The sequence below is a fragment of the Kryptolebias marmoratus genome, linkage group LG17 (assembly GCF_001649575.2).
Source record: "Kryptolebias marmoratus isolate JLee-2015 linkage group LG17, ASM164957v2, whole genome shotgun sequence".
Lineage (NCBI taxonomy): Eukaryota > Metazoa > Chordata > Actinopteri > Cyprinodontiformes > Rivulidae > Kryptolebias > Kryptolebias marmoratus.
This window is the reverse complement of record NC_051446.1, coordinates 25,675,466-25,690,763: the sequence shown is the minus strand read 5'-3', so window position 1 is coordinate 25,690,763 and position 15,298 is coordinate 25,675,466. Positions and strand designations below refer to the sequence as shown.

General features: G+C 40.5%; 1 non-coding gene across 2 annotated transcripts in view; it reads left to right on the top strand.

Moving 5' to 3' along the window:
• The first annotated feature begins 6,516 nt into the window (after positions 1 to 6,516).
• LOC108245572 overlaps positions 6,517 to 15,298 on the top strand; it is a 108,604-nt gene continuing 99,822 nt past the window's right edge. For both annotated transcript variants that reach the window (XR_003039950.2, XR_003039949.2), the window contains exons 1-2: positions 6,517 to 6,909; positions 7,826 to 7,853. This is a non-coding gene — a transcript (uncharacterized LOC108245572). The remainder of the gene's footprint in view (positions 6,910 to 7,825; positions 7,854 to 15,298) is intronic.

The following is a 15,298-nucleotide window of genomic DNA, read 5'->3' as shown; positions in this document are numbered from 1 at the left end:
GCTTTTTGTCTGTTTCTTTGCGTTTCTCTGCAGGAAGCCTTTTCATATGCTCGGTGCAATTAGCACAGTTAGCTAGGTTAGCATTGCTAACAGGAGCAGCATCCATCCATCCATTTTCTTTACTTCTTTCTCCTTTCCAGGTCGCAGCGTGCTGGTGTCTGCCTCCAGGGGGACACATGGAGACAAACGAGACAAACAACCGTTCACACTTACTAATGAACCTAACATGCATGTTTTTGGTCTGTGGGAGGAAACCGACATGTGCATGGGTAGAGCATGTAAACTCCACCTAGAAAGGCCGCGGGCCAGGAGATGATCCTGCACCCTTCTCTCCAACCATGGATGTTCTTTGTATTTATGTAGTTTGACTGACCAGTCCACACTCGTTTCAGACAGTATCACCTGAAACATTTTGTGCTGGGGGTGCTGCAGGAGAAAGGGGTTCCAGGGTCTCTTAAGGCTATCTGGTCCTGGTAGAATCAAAGCAGGAGCTGTGTCCACATGTGTCTGATCCTGTCTGTGGTAGTCTCAGAGAGGAGGACACCAGGTTTCATCTGTTGGCATCTTCAAGCCCTCTTCAGCGTGCACTGGGGCAGTTTTCAGCTGAGTGTGAAGTCTTAGGCCACGGTTCTCAACCAGAAATCCAGGTGGAAAAGATCTGTGCCTCGAGCAGAGCAGTTCAGGTATCTGGGAGTTCATGAGTGAACCAGGATGTAGTGGGTAATGGACTGACAGATCCAGAACCACAGTAATGAGGATGTTGCACCGGTCCGTTTTCGGTGAAGAAAGAACTGAGCTGAAGATTGAAGCTCTTGATTTTTTTGGTCTGAATTGAGTAAAATGAGCTTCCTCTGTTGGGTGGCTTGGTGAGGAGGGAGCTCAGAGTAGAGCTGCTGCTTCTGAGGAGGCTTGAACTTCTGATTTGGTTCAGGTTCTCCAGGAATAAAGAGATCTTTAGTCTGGGAACACCTTTGGAGAGTGTCTCTGTCTCAGACGATAATAGATGGATGGATTTAATCTCATATTGCTCGACACAAAACCTCCTCTGAATGTTTATATTGCACACAGGAAAAGCTGCTGTTTTGTGTTTTTTCAGCAGGCAGACTCTATGACCTTATTATAATGAGAAGGAGAATCATTCTTTCTTTCTTTGCTTAATTGTGTTAACTAAGTTAGAGCGGTGTCGTCTGGAGGAGGATCCTGGAGAAGACATGAGGTTGGGGGATAAAAATGAAATGATAATAATAAACAGAGGGTTTGATGAACAAAAACAGGCTGCGAGGAGGAACAGAGAAGTGTCAGACTTTCTACAAATGCAGAAGGAAGTTTTCTGTCTGCGAGCGCGTCGTTGCAGGAAGGAAGCTGCTGAAAATCCTCCCTCCTTACTTTAAAGACGTCAGAAACAGGTAGTTTAACTCCTGCTGGGTTTGTTTTGCTTCGCTCAGCTCTGATCGTGCTCCTGTTTGTCAGGCTGTGCAGCACTTTCTGCGTGTGTGTGTGTTTTCTGCACGAGACATCCTCATTCGGCCCGGGTTCAGCGGGTTCATTCCCAGCTCTGGAGCTGGAAGAGGAGGAAAACAAAGAGATGATCAGGAGATACGGAGTTCAGAAAGTGTTTTAACAGGCTTCAGATTAAATGTTGATGGAATTACAGAAAAACAAACTGAGGCTTGGAAAAGAAGAAAACTGAGAAAAACCGAAATAACAAGGAAGGAAAGATGATTAAAAAAATAAAAAAGCAAAGACAGAAACTGAAAGATAGTAGTAAACAACAAAAAAGACAAAAATATAGAAGAAAACAAAAGACTGAAAACAGGAAAAGACAAAATATGAGAAAGCAGTAAAAGACTGTAAAATCAAAGACAAAACATACAAATAGAAACAAAAAAGAAAAGGAAAAGAGCATGAGAAGTAAAAAACAGACAGAAGAGCCACCAACATTTAAAACCGTCACCTCAGTCTGCAAAACTCAAACATCTGTTTGCTCCCGTTTTTAAATAAATCTGATAGAGATGCTCATTAAAGCAGATTGAACAGATAATTACCTCACCTTTAAAGGCACTCATTGGAAACGATAACATCAGAAGGTCGTCTTGAACTAAAGCAAACGGTGCAGTTTGACTGAGTTTATATTAATATGTAATTCTGAAATGGGTTCTGCACGTCGCTTCATGATTTCTCTGCAGAATAGGGTTTAAAACACTAAAAACAAGAGGAGTGTGTTGTTCTCGTAGATAAAAGCTTGAGGACACTGGTTCCTGGTTCTGTTGGAGGATGTGAAGCCCTGATCTCACACCAGAAGCAGATTCCTCGCTGCGTTCTGCCGCCGCTCTGCTGCCCTGGTTTAAATTTCTGAATATAAGCGTCTGGCTTTCTATACTGACAGCTGATGATGTCATGGAAACTCTTCAGAGCAGGGCACTTAAAAACTGGAGAACAGTTTATAATGAAAGGCAGCCCCCCCACCCCTCCATCTTTTTCTTTTTCCAAGGCGGGTGGGGTGGGGGTACGTGAGGTTCAGGATTTGAACTCAGGGGAAGAATTTGTGTGTTTGTAACAAGAAAACTGAAAGCAGCCATTACATCCCATCATGCTGAGGCTGCAGGCACCGGTGGAGCTGAAGCCTCAGGTTCAACCTCTGACCTCCTGATCCACCTCCACCCTCCAGAATCTTATGTAAGAGCCTCTGATGCACCCCGACCTCCTTAGAAGGGACTTCTTAAAGGAAAAATGAGGAGCCGGACTGATCTGGGACCAGCCCTGGAGATGCAGTCTGTGCACCTGCATTAAAGCAGCTTCTTGGGAAAAAAGGAAGAAAACAGGATCTGAGACTCAAACAACATCCTGTGACCCCCCCCCCCCCCACTTTCTGTCCTCGTCCTCCTCACTTCATCCCAGAAGTGTTTATTCACGTTTTCCTGCTCTTGTCTGCAGAAACGGGACTGAGATGAATCAGGGTGAGGTGAGGGGCTCAAACGGCTCAGATCCTGTTTGATCGAAGGAAAACACAACAACTCATCTTTAAATATTGCTCCTTCTTAGACAGTAGCCCTGCTTCCTGTTTAGAGGTTTTTAAATGGAGGGAATTCCCTAAAATAAAATCCCCAGTTAAATTTGGGCATCAAAAAACAGCAACACGTGTTTCCTGGTTTGGCCTCCGCTCGTCATCTCATGACTTCCTCTTTGGATTATTAAGAAGCTGATGGATGGAGGCAGGAGAAAGTAAAACCAACGACTAACTGGAACTGAAAGGATAAATCATAAATCTAAAGGCCAGGAAACCTGCGTCAGTGATATGTGCTTACAGTCAGGACTTTTAAATAAATGCATCAAAATGAGCTTTTATGTCAGACTTCAGATCATCTCATCCTGAGAAATGATGGAGTTTAAGTGTTTTGTTATGTGGAAGCTCACAAACTGGGTCCAAATGTCCAAACGTTAATCAGACATAAATCTAAGGATCTGTTTCTGAGTTTCATTAAAATCTGGTAGATATTTTGCTAACAGGAGATTATAAAGAAACAATGTTTTAAAAACAGCTTCTGAAATCAGAAGATTTTCCCTCAAAAAAAAAAACCAAACTATTATAAACATTGAAAATATCTTTTTCTTCTCTAAAACAGAAAACAAATTAAGGAAAGTTTTATATTTATAGATCATATATTCCTCCCAGTCTGATTTATTTTTCCAGGAATCTGTAGAAATGCACAAGAATAAAAACACAAGTAAAACATGTTTTTATACATGAAGAATAATTAATAATAATAATAATAATTTACTGAAATGACCAAAAGTAAATAAATTCCAGCAACAGCTTTTTATTTTTGTTACCTTTTAAGCAGAGATAATTTTAAGTGTTTTATCAGCCACAAAATACAAAGAATAACAGTTTGTATGACAAATTATGATTCAGTTTCTTTAAAATGATGCTTCAGTACTTTCAGAAGTAGAATATCCTGAAAAAAAACTTTCTTTCAGAAATCTTTTGGTCTCTTTTTGATGCTTGCATTGCTTCTGAACTCTTTAAGTTTCTAAAACAGCAACAAAAGTACGATCCAATCTTTATAAAGTTACTGCACCTGTGGGGTCTCACCNCATCAGAGGGTACGCCATGTCTGCTGACCTCACAGGAAGTGACCACTGAACAGGAAGTGACCGTGTTTGTCTGCGGAAGAAGAAGTGTTAAAGTTACAAGCCGAGTGGGAGCGGTGCGTTCGGGGGCATCCTGTGCACCACAAATGCTTCCTGCTCCTGCCTTCAGGACAAAGAGACCACAGAGGGGGGGTTGGGGGGGCAGGGAGGGAAACTGAGAGCTGAACAGCCCAACAGGTGGAAACAATACGCTGCTCGCAGGAAAATACGGCTTCTCTGGATATACCACCAGCTCCTATAGATGTCCTCAAAGTCCTGAATGGAAAAAATGATGTTTCTCATTTCAGCTGGCACATTCCTTCACACACACACACACACACACACACACACACTGAGAGGCCCCTCCTGACATGCAGCGTGGTGGAAAGTATGTAAAACTTTTGATGATTATAAAATATCTGTGTTCCTGGCTGAGCGCCTGCAGGTTCTGCAGCTCTGGACCTGAACTCGACAGTGATCCGATGAGGCTCTGCAGAATCGAGATAATAAGAGACAAATGTTTTAATCTCTGGATTAAAAACGCAAAACTCTGTTCTGTCGCAAATCAAATCATCTGGTTTCATTTTCATTAAAGTTTTAATGATGAAACATAAGGAAGCTCAACAGCAGGAGGAATATGAAGAGCTCCTCTGGTAGGTAAAATATAAAAACTAATTTCTGTGCACTTATTTAAGTGTCTAGTTTCTTTTGCTTTTTTCTAACAACAAATTCAAATCTGAAGTCCTCCATTTATGAACCCCTGGTCTCATGGACAGAATCTAAAGGGAAAGGATCTGGTTTCATCAGTTTTTTGCAGCTGATTTGTTTCTGTTGGTGTCTTCGAGCCATGACCTTCAGGGTGCAGTGGACCGTTTGGAGGTTCCCTCAGAGTCTGAGGTGAGTCTTTGCCTCAGTTGGAGGAGTTCAGGTCTCTGGGAGTCTTGTTCACCAGCGATGGGAGGATGGAGCGTGAGAAGAACTGACAGTTTGAGGCCTTGTCTGCAGAAATGAGGACGTTGCTCTGGTTTGTTGTGGTGAAGAAGGAGTTAAGCTGAAAGACAAAGCTCCCTCTTTCCTGGTCCATCTGGTCAAGAAGTTTTATCATAACCAGAAGAACCGGATTCTCACGAGTGGCCAGATTCAGTCTTACAGAGGCCTGCTGAGGTGGGTCTCCTGGGTGTCCCACCTCTGGAGGTTTTACAGAAGGAGAACCCAAGGCAAACCCAGAACTTGCTGGAGGGATTATATTTTCTGTCTGACCTGAAAATGCCTCAAGATTCCCCCAGAGGAGCTGGAAAGAGGGAGGTCTGGGTTTCCTTCCTGGACCTGTTGCTTTTGTGACCAGACTGTAGATAAGTGGCAGAACATTTCTGTTCCATGAACAGAAGCTGATGTCTTTGAAATGATTTTATGCTCAGTAACTTTTGCAGGCAGCGGGTGATATGCATTCCTTCATGCTACTTTCATTTCAGGAGTTTTTAGTGTAATTTGTGCTCAACCATCTTCAAACAAACACGCTGCAAAAAGTAACTTTTCTTGCTGCAAAGAAAAGTGTTTGGATGCTGTAAGCATTTAATATGACCTGCAGAAACAGCATCAGTTTGTGTCAAATAAAGTATGAGCGCCTTCTTCACAATAAAATCCAATCTTAAATGTTTGGGAGTGCTTTCAGCAGGATCCGGGCCCGCCTGTTCGGAGTCTCCGTTCTGCCGACGTGATGCACCGCCCTCACAAAGGACCGTGTCCCGAGAACCCACCCTTCTGGCTTTTGTTTGGCTCGTCCGCAGCAGACGTCTCATGGCACTTTCACCTCCAACAACTTCAGGTCTCAGGCTTTATGAGATCAGTTACTCGTTCATAAACACGTAAACAAATCCATCACAGAGAGGGAAACCTGAACTCCAGGTCAGCAGGTTCCCCTTTCACCCATCCCACAGGTGTGCACAACGATAACGGGTCAAACCCAAACTACAGAAAACATGCAGCCTGAACCAAAGACTGGAAGTTAAAACAAGCAGGACAGAAGCTAAAATCAACTAAACCACAGCTAAAAGCTAAAATTAGCATCAGTCAGACATAGAGCAAGTACTCAGAAGCAGATTAAAAAAAAAAAGATTTCTACTAAAAGTCATAACTTTTCTTTGTGAATGGTTAAAAAAACAACAATTTATTCTTATTCTTATTTATTCTTTTAGTTTAATTCATTTTTATTTGAATGGTTGTCTGTCCTGTTTGTCTCCATGTGTCCCTGTGATGGACTGGTGACCCGTCCAGGGTGTCCCCCGCTGAAGCTCCGCCTCCTCGTGACCCTGCATGGACAAATGGATGTTTTATTTTTTCATATTTTTAATTACTGAGTTAAAAAAAAAATTTTTTTTCTTTTTGTCTGTGAGGTCAAACTGATCCTAAAAAGCTTTGAGAAATTAAAAATGCACATCGAGCAGATGGAAGTTAATCTCCATGAACAACTCAACCAGGTAATTCAAGCAGGTGAACCTAAATTAAACACACCTGCTGTAAATCTGGCGGGCGATTTAACCCCATAAGCCCCGCCCACTTCGTATTTTTTCCTGTAGCATTTTATCAGCAAACTAATCGTTTCTGTCTCTGAAACGACTTTAAGTTTGTTTTCAGGAGGAAGTGTTGTTGTTTGGAGCTTCCTGCTTCTGTTGACCCGCTTTGTTTTTGTTTATTTGTTTGTTTTCGGCCTTTGAGGGATTCATGTTTGTTTTTATTGGAGCTGATGGAGACCGACTTCTCTAACTTCTGCTGTGAAAGGTAAGAAGCTGATGTTTCTGCTGAAGCCAGATGTTTATTGTTGTTGTTGTCAATAAACAAAGTGTTAGCTAACAGCTGCTAAAGCTGTTCTCCTTTAGCTGTTTGTGTTTTAACTTTGGATCTTAAATTACAGCTCTCACTTAATCTGTTATTGAAATGATTAAATTAAGCCTTTAACTTTAAATATTGTATTGATATTTCATGTAATATTGTAGTTTTTCACTAATATGTGAATTAGTTTGGATAAAGAAGAAAGAAAAACAAATTATTTTAACTTTTTAACCTCTTCCTGAACACTAAGTTTTATTAAAGCAGCTGTCCAAAGTTCATGTTTTAAAAAAATAATTAGCTTAAATCCTGTAAAATGACACTTTGAGGAGCAGAAATGTTTAGTTTCTGACAAAAAGGATCAATAACTTCATTCTTACATGTTGAGATGATTGAAGGTGAAAAGAAGTGAACTTTGGTTTGGATGTGGGTCATATTTGGATGGAAAAAATAACATTTTAAGCTTTTTAACCTTTAATTATTTTAGAAGTGGATTTTAGTATTTTATATTGCAACATCTGATTCTGCAGAAGGCTTTAATAATAAATAACAGATCTTATTTAAGTCTTTTTGACTTTGAGGGAAACATTAGATCTGATTAAATTGATCTAATCTTTGTGTTTCTGAAATGACCAGCAGGACTCGAAGGCTTCATTCAGGCTGCAGGAAGATTAGGTTTAAATGTTTTATATTCAGGTTGTGTTGGCCTCTCATGGGGCTGTTTCTCTTTTAATCTGAGCTATCTGTTCAGTTTGTGCAATATTTAATGTAAGCCTGCTATTTATTAAATCACATAACTCTTACAACAAATAACAGCTATTATCTGCACACATACAACAACTATTATAACAAATATTTGTTGTTTCAGGGCTACACCAGCCAAGAGACTCCTAAATGTAAGTGTTTTCTGTTAATCATCTTTTATTTCTTTAACTGTAAGCTCTGGTTTGGTGGATTTTGATGGTTTTGTTATCATAGATCTTCACAAGAATACTAAAAAACGATGTTATGGCCTGAAGTTTGTTGAACGGTAACTAATTACAGGAGATACTGACCCCGAAAAACCTGCAAAATATTTTGCAGTACTTATTGTCTTCTGTAAAACCTTCACTTTTTTAAGGGAATAACGCTTTTAAAAGTTTATAGACTTTAAACAGAACTTTCTAATATTTTTTCCTTCAGAATTTTGTTTTATTTTGTTTATATTGTGTTGGTTTTTTTTTTTAATGGTACCCTTTTTTGGCACCTGTTGCACCCTTAATCAGCTGTTTAACTGCATTTCCTGTAAATTCAGTGTTTTTGGAGCATTTTGTTGGTTAAATTTCCTCCTGCAGCAACACAAAGTTCAAGCAGTGGTGCCAAGAATCAGTGCTGCACGGTTATTTTTGCACAGTTGTCCCGGAGGATGATGCTCCTGTGCAGCTGGTAAACAGCAGCCGTCAGCCCTGACCTTCAGCCTGACGGTTTCACACCTGATCCGGTGCGCTGACGGGCCTCACTGGGACCGCTTAGAACCCGTTCAGTTTCAGGGTCGTTACTGCAGGAACTCGGGATTAAATCCACTGTTTGACGCTGCAGCTGCTCCGTTTTAAACCAGAAACTTTACCCGGTAACAACAACACGGCGGAGCGGAGGCTGCAGGTGTTTGTGCACCGAGTCACTTCAGGTCAGATCCCAGAAAACCTCCTTCACTTTAAAATGTAAACAACTGTGTTAGTGTCCCATAAACACAACCTTCATATAGAAGCATGATGTCAGGGGACACCCGCCACACACCAACAACAAAATGACTGAGATAATCAGCTATTCTGCTGATCAGTACCACAAAAACTATAAAACTTTGCTGCCTGGAGATTTATATAAAGCAGATTAAATCCTATAAACTAACTTAGCTGTTCAAACCTGAGAATAAAAAAAAATGCATCATATCTGCTGTTTTTAGGGGCTGGAACTCGACTCGTACCCCTTTTCTGCAGTTTCCTGTTTTAGTACGGATCCAAACTTGTGATACAGTTTAAATCTGGACACAAATTATTAAACCTTAAAGTATTTTTTTTACTATCTGAGAGGAGCTGCAGTATGTAGGCTAACTGACAAAATGATCCTTTTATGATAAAGAATTTACCACATAGCATAAATTACACTTTATTATTGAGTGATTTATATTAATTTAACTGGTTGAGTACAAGGAGAGTGATGTTTATTCTGTCTAACTTCATGTATTTCTTTTTAAATTAAAGACTTAATGTTCTTTGAAGGAATGCAGATTTAAAGTAAAATCATTTTATGTTGAGAGGAGGCAGGATTGTAGCCATTTTGGTTAAATGTTGTCTTTTATAAGGTTTGATCAGGAAGTGATCAAACCTGAAGGACTCTCAGCTACCAGCTCACTAAATTTGAGCTCATTATGTGTAAAACTGACTGAGTTGGAGACATTTTTTGTTGGTTAATGTCCATTAGCTGTGGCTTCTGTCTTGAATAGATGAACATTAACTTTGTAATTATCACATATCGCTGGAAAATCTGCGCATGTTGAGTTTACACAACAGGAACCACTGAAAAACTTCTGTTTTCTTGTAGCTCGGCCAACATTCCTGCAGGTGAGACCAGGTGAGAAGATAATAACTATGATTTAAATAAGTACAAAACATTTCTGGAAGCTAGTCAGCAGTTTTTGAGAAACATTTCCAGGAATGAAACCATTACTTTTAATCACAAGGTCAATGTTTGTAAACCAAACCTCTGATAGTAATGAGATTTACTTTATCTTCGTCCAGCTCTTAATAAATGAACAGAGAGAAACCTAAGAAGCAGCGAAACTGTCAGATAGATTAATGATTATTAAACCTCCTACAGTCACCATGTTCCAGTTCTGCAGCATCACTGGGAAACATGTTAGTCCTCAAAGAAAGATGAAACTATCCTGGTTACATGATTCACATCAGCATCGCACCACTTTATTAGGTTCAGTCATTTAACAGAAACAGCTAATCAGCCAATCACCTCAGTGCATTCAGGCATCTCCATGTGGGGAAGATGAAACTGAGCGGTTTTCATGCACAAGCATCTGTAGGATTTACAGGCTCCACGGTCCAACCGTTTCCTGTCCGGTGACTCTGACAGCCATGTCTTTATCAGTTCTTTCTTCTCACCTGTTAATTTGTAAGATATAAATCTGTTTCTGTCCCGGCTCTTTCAAACATCTTCGTGTTTTTAAGATTTGCATTTCACTGGAACCGTCTTGGGTCTGTAGAGACATAATAACTGGAAAAGTTTTAGTTTTGTTTCTTCTGTCTTTGACGCAGCTAACGCAGGGTTTTGTTTTAGAGCTAATTTTATTCTTGTTTGATTTTATGTGTTGTATTCTTGCTCATATTATTAAGATAGACAGACGTCATTCAGCTGGACTGTTACTTTAAATTCAGCACTTTTTTAAACAAACTGTCTGTTTTATTGATTTTATTTGAGGAAAAATGCTTAATGATTTTTTTATTTTTACTTGCCTACCAGGGTAGAGGGAATTGTAGGATCCTAATACCTGACAAGCTTTAATATAATACGAGTTGACCTAAGTGGAAAACGTTCAGTTTACTGACCTGGAGACGACTTTACGCTTTGTTTTGTCAAACCTTTATAGTTACAGTAAACGTCTCAAAGTAATCACAAAATTAGAAGGAAAACCTAAAAAATTCAAAATGCAAGATTTTTTCTTTTCTTGCAAGAATAAAAGAGAGGATCTGAGTCATGCAGTGAAAATGTCCGATGCTTTGTAAGTGACTGAAGCGGGTTAAAAGTGCAGCAGAGATGTTGGCAGCCTCGCACCCGTTCTCCCCTCCTGCTTCCACTGGATCCAGTGTCTGCTGCTTTCTTTCCACTCGTGCGTTCCTCGTGTTATTCAAGGCCACACAGCACAAGTGGTTTCAGCTCGGGGTAAAACTAAAACTTCAAACTGGAGTTATTGAGGGGATAAAAGGAGACTAAAGATGGAGAATCCCCCCCCACTCTCGCTGCTTTGACTCATCACATTTTTTCCGACTGCCTGGGCTGATCGTGTTCCTTGTTTGCAGCTTGTTTTCCACTTGTTAAAAACAAAATAGGAGCGGTTAAATTTGGATTTGGTGAAGATCTGCGCTGACACCAGTGCATCTGTCAGCTTTGTTTCTTTGCCTGGAAACACTGAGCGAGGAGAGGATGGGTTGGATCTGCTGCTTTAACAACAGTTTCACTGCTCAGAGTTGAGCTGATGAAGCTTCAGACCTGGAAGCTGTCAGCAGATGGAAGAGAAGGATTTAGATACAAAGCAGCTCATCATTAAATGGAAGCTGAGGGTTAGGAGGGCTTACAGCGATTTCTGTAACCATTGTTGATCACTGTGGTGCACAAGTTAAAAAACTTTAGATAAGACGTGTTTAATAAATGATGATACCAGTTATTAGGACTGAGTTTTTAAACTTCTCTCATGGTGCAGTGTGATGTTTCAAACCACAAACATATCATTAATTTTAATTTATGAAAGAAATTATTTAAGTTGGGTTTAATTGAAATTGGATTTTAGCTTCAAGGGGAATCCAGCCGATGAATAACTGAAGGATGATTCATCTTCCAGGTCCTGGTTCAGGTTTTTAATGTCTTTTAAGAAACATTTTCTTAAAGACATGAGTTTCAGACGTGGTTCACCTGCTGTAATTAGTCTTTTTTTCTGTTGTCCTCAGTGTGCTGTTGTGGTTAAAGGCTGGAAAAATTGAGAAAAAACAGCCAAAGTTTTAAGAAAAACCTTCAGGAAGTTTAAAGAGCTGTTGTTTCAGACCATTTAAAGTATAGAAAAGTCTGGTTCCTTTTTAGCAGCATTTCATTCCTACTGTAGTTTCCACTGGTTTGGTGATGAATCTCATTATGTTTCAGATGTACAGCATGTTAGAGAACAATGCAAACTTTGAATAAGTTCGGCCTGGCGTTTGATCTGTGACTCAGAATAAACCCCGTGTGACTGACAGTCAAATCTGACCTTTCCTTAATGTTCATCAACGACAGAGTGATGGGTGCGAATTATCTGATATCACAGAGTCTGAGTCGGTTACAGACGGGAGAAACTGTGCAAGAAGAGCCGCAAATTCTTCCTTTTCTGATCAGATTCTTAATGGGAATCAGTCTTTTAATAGTCGGGATGGGAAACAGCAGCTGAAGCCGGGTATCTGTGGCTCGTGGTGTTAACACTGAGCTTAAAACGGGACCGATTTAAAAGGAACTATTTTGAATCAGGGATGGCGACAAACAATATTTACCTGCCATGAAACATGACAGCTGTATGTCTGCAGACGACAAACATCATCAAGCAGAGGGCAGCAATGAATCACGGGGGCAGCTCGGTACGGAGATGTCCTTCTGGGAAGACTTCTGCAATCAGGCTGCATTTGGTTCTTACCCAGATTGAGCAAGAAAAGCATTTCAAAAGAGTTTACTGTAACTCGTCTGTGGGGAAAATTACCATAGAGGAAGATCAGCCGAGCAGTCAACGCTTCACACACACCAAAGAGGAGTCTAATTCAGGCAGAGGACACTTATTTCTTATATTCAACGCAGATATTCTGACTCTTCCTGCTGGGTGGTGATTATCTGTGTGGAAGAAGGTGGAGCAAGGATTCTTTAAACGAGCGCTACGTCACAGTAACAGGGTGAGGGATCACAGCCAACCAGCTCAAATGTTTTTTGCAGAAACACTTAATATGTTCAGTTTTTCTATTTTATCATAATTCTATAAAATAAAAACCATATCACCCGTCAGCTTTCATGCCAGAGTTTTCCACTAAGATCTTCCTGTGATTTTAAAAAAGAACAGTTTTGGCTGTTTTTGGTCAAACTTTGTGTTGAGGATGACTCTCAGCTACTACCACTTCTTTTTTTAGCTCAGTATCTGTAGAAATGACTGGGTTGACCTGGAAAATAGTCATTGGATGCACATCTACAACAGATAAACTTTTAGAGAGTTTCATTAGAATCAGTTTAATGGTTCATGAGATATTTTGCTAATATATGAAAACACACACAGGTAATTACATGATCTCCTGCCTGTCATGGTGGCAACTAGAATACCATGAGAACAGTCTGTGTCTGCAGCCATCCTCCTGATGGACTTCACTGCCACCTGAGGAGTTTACAGAGCTGAAGATGGCTGAGCTTCCCTGTGACACACACACACACACACACACACACTTATCACACCCTGCTGTGATAAGCCAAGAGTCCAGATGTAATCTGGTGTCCAGTTTGACCCAAGCTGAACGTAAACAGCTTCTCCAACGTGTCACGGTGACTCCTGCAGCAGCTGGTTCCTCCCATTGTTCCTGCTGCTGAAGAAAGCGTCACGAACTGAGCGGCAACACCTCCTGAAGGATGTCCACAAAGCCACCCGCTGCACCTTTTTCACACAATTCATCTCAATGTGTCAGGAAAAAAGAGGCTGAGCTCATACTGGAGTCAAAGATAAGCTGCAGGGCTGAAATGGAGAAAGCTTCATCAATCTGGAATATGTCATCCAGCTGTGTGTCTGTAACATAGGTGTGGTGGTAGCGGAGTCATCTCCATCTAACCGTTTTCACAAACTTTTGGCATGCAGGACAGCGGGCGACATGCAGTTCTTCAAGGAATGCTGCAAGTAAATTAGAAAATGTGGCACTTAAAAAAATAATAATAAGAGAATTATTATTTTGAGATGTCTAAATTATTGTATCTGTAAACCAGAATTCATTTTAACTTGAATTTTCACTTGTTTTCTGCCAAATTCCCCTCTCTGGTCTGGTCTTTAAGCGGAAGCTGCAGTATCTGTACGGATGTCCTTCAGATGAGGTGAAACCTGTGTAACCTCAGCAGGTGGGGGTCCCTGTGATGGACACACATGTGTGTGTATTTACCCCAGTTAAGTGTCACATCAGCATCGCCGGGGAAGGAATATTTACCCACACATAGGCTGCAGCCGTTTGGACCCACTGCCAACTGTGAGTGCAGAAATGTCCAACAGGTGTACAGATACACGCCTGGAGGCCGCCACGGTTCAGGAAACACCAGATCTATTAGTGGCTAAAGGCTGCAACCAAAGAGATAAACCAAGATTTAAGAAAAAAAAATCCTGTTTGACCTCATATAGCTGTTCGCTGCGTGTTTTGTCTTCGGTCACCAGGGGAGCCTTTCAGAGGAAATTTGCAGGAGGATCTAAATCCGGCTCTTCCTTCGATCTTTTTCCTGAAGTTAGGAAGTCTTTCTGTATATTTAGATCACAGCTGTCCGACATGGAAACATCCAAGGCCACAAAAACAGCTCGCAGAGCAAGAGTGTGCTGAAACTAACAGAACAAGTCAACAAAGAGCGGCATTAATGATGACACTTGGTGAACAAACTGTTTCCAGTTTCCTGCAGCTTTTTCTTGTTTGTCTGCTGGGAGAATAGCTTAATGTTGTTGGTGGTTTGAATGGATTTTTGTTTTTCTATCTCTGAACTAAACAGGAACCCTTAAACAGTATGAAATGGAAATGATATGCAAGAATTGATGACCACAAAAACTAAAAACATAGTTAAATAAGCTGCTATAATGATGATTAGATTAGGTGCTATTAAATGTTACAACAGTAACAGACTTTATAGTTTGATTTATTCAGGTTTGCCTTGTAGAGATGTGCAGAATAAATGTGTGTGGATGGGGAAACGAGGGCACAGATTGTGTGTAAAACTCTTTGAGTGGCCTGGTTGGCTATATAAGTGCAGTCCATTTATCATTAATTACTCTAAGTAAGAATGGCTTCTCCTCCAATTAAGCCCACAGGTTTTTTATTTTTTTGTACCAAGCCATTATCATTTTGTTCAGAGGTGGTTTTGTATCCATTTGGTATAAACTGTTACCATTTTGCACCCATGCACCTTCCATATACATGCACCTCTGCATGCACGCACAGAGGCATGAGTTCCTACTCTCATCATTTCTTTTACAGAAGTACCTTTTTTATAAACTGTACTCGAGTACATTGAATTATTTACTTTGTGTGTAATGGCTCAATCATGGGGCATAAGTTACACAGATTCCAGGCAGTTCAAATGTATTGAACAGACCCTGCAGAATTTTGCGATGTTGCGGTCGCAACTATTAATGCAAAATCAAGCAAACCTTGCGAAATCGCAACTTTTTTGCAACTTTGTCCAAAACACAGCAACTTTCCCACAACTTTAACCCAATATTTATTGTTTCTAAAGTAATTTGCCACCGTTTCTGCGGTCTAGTCTCTTCTTTGTGGGTTTGTGTAGCGTTGAATACAAAATAACCCCAAATAACTCAGGAAGAAGACACGTGACGTCA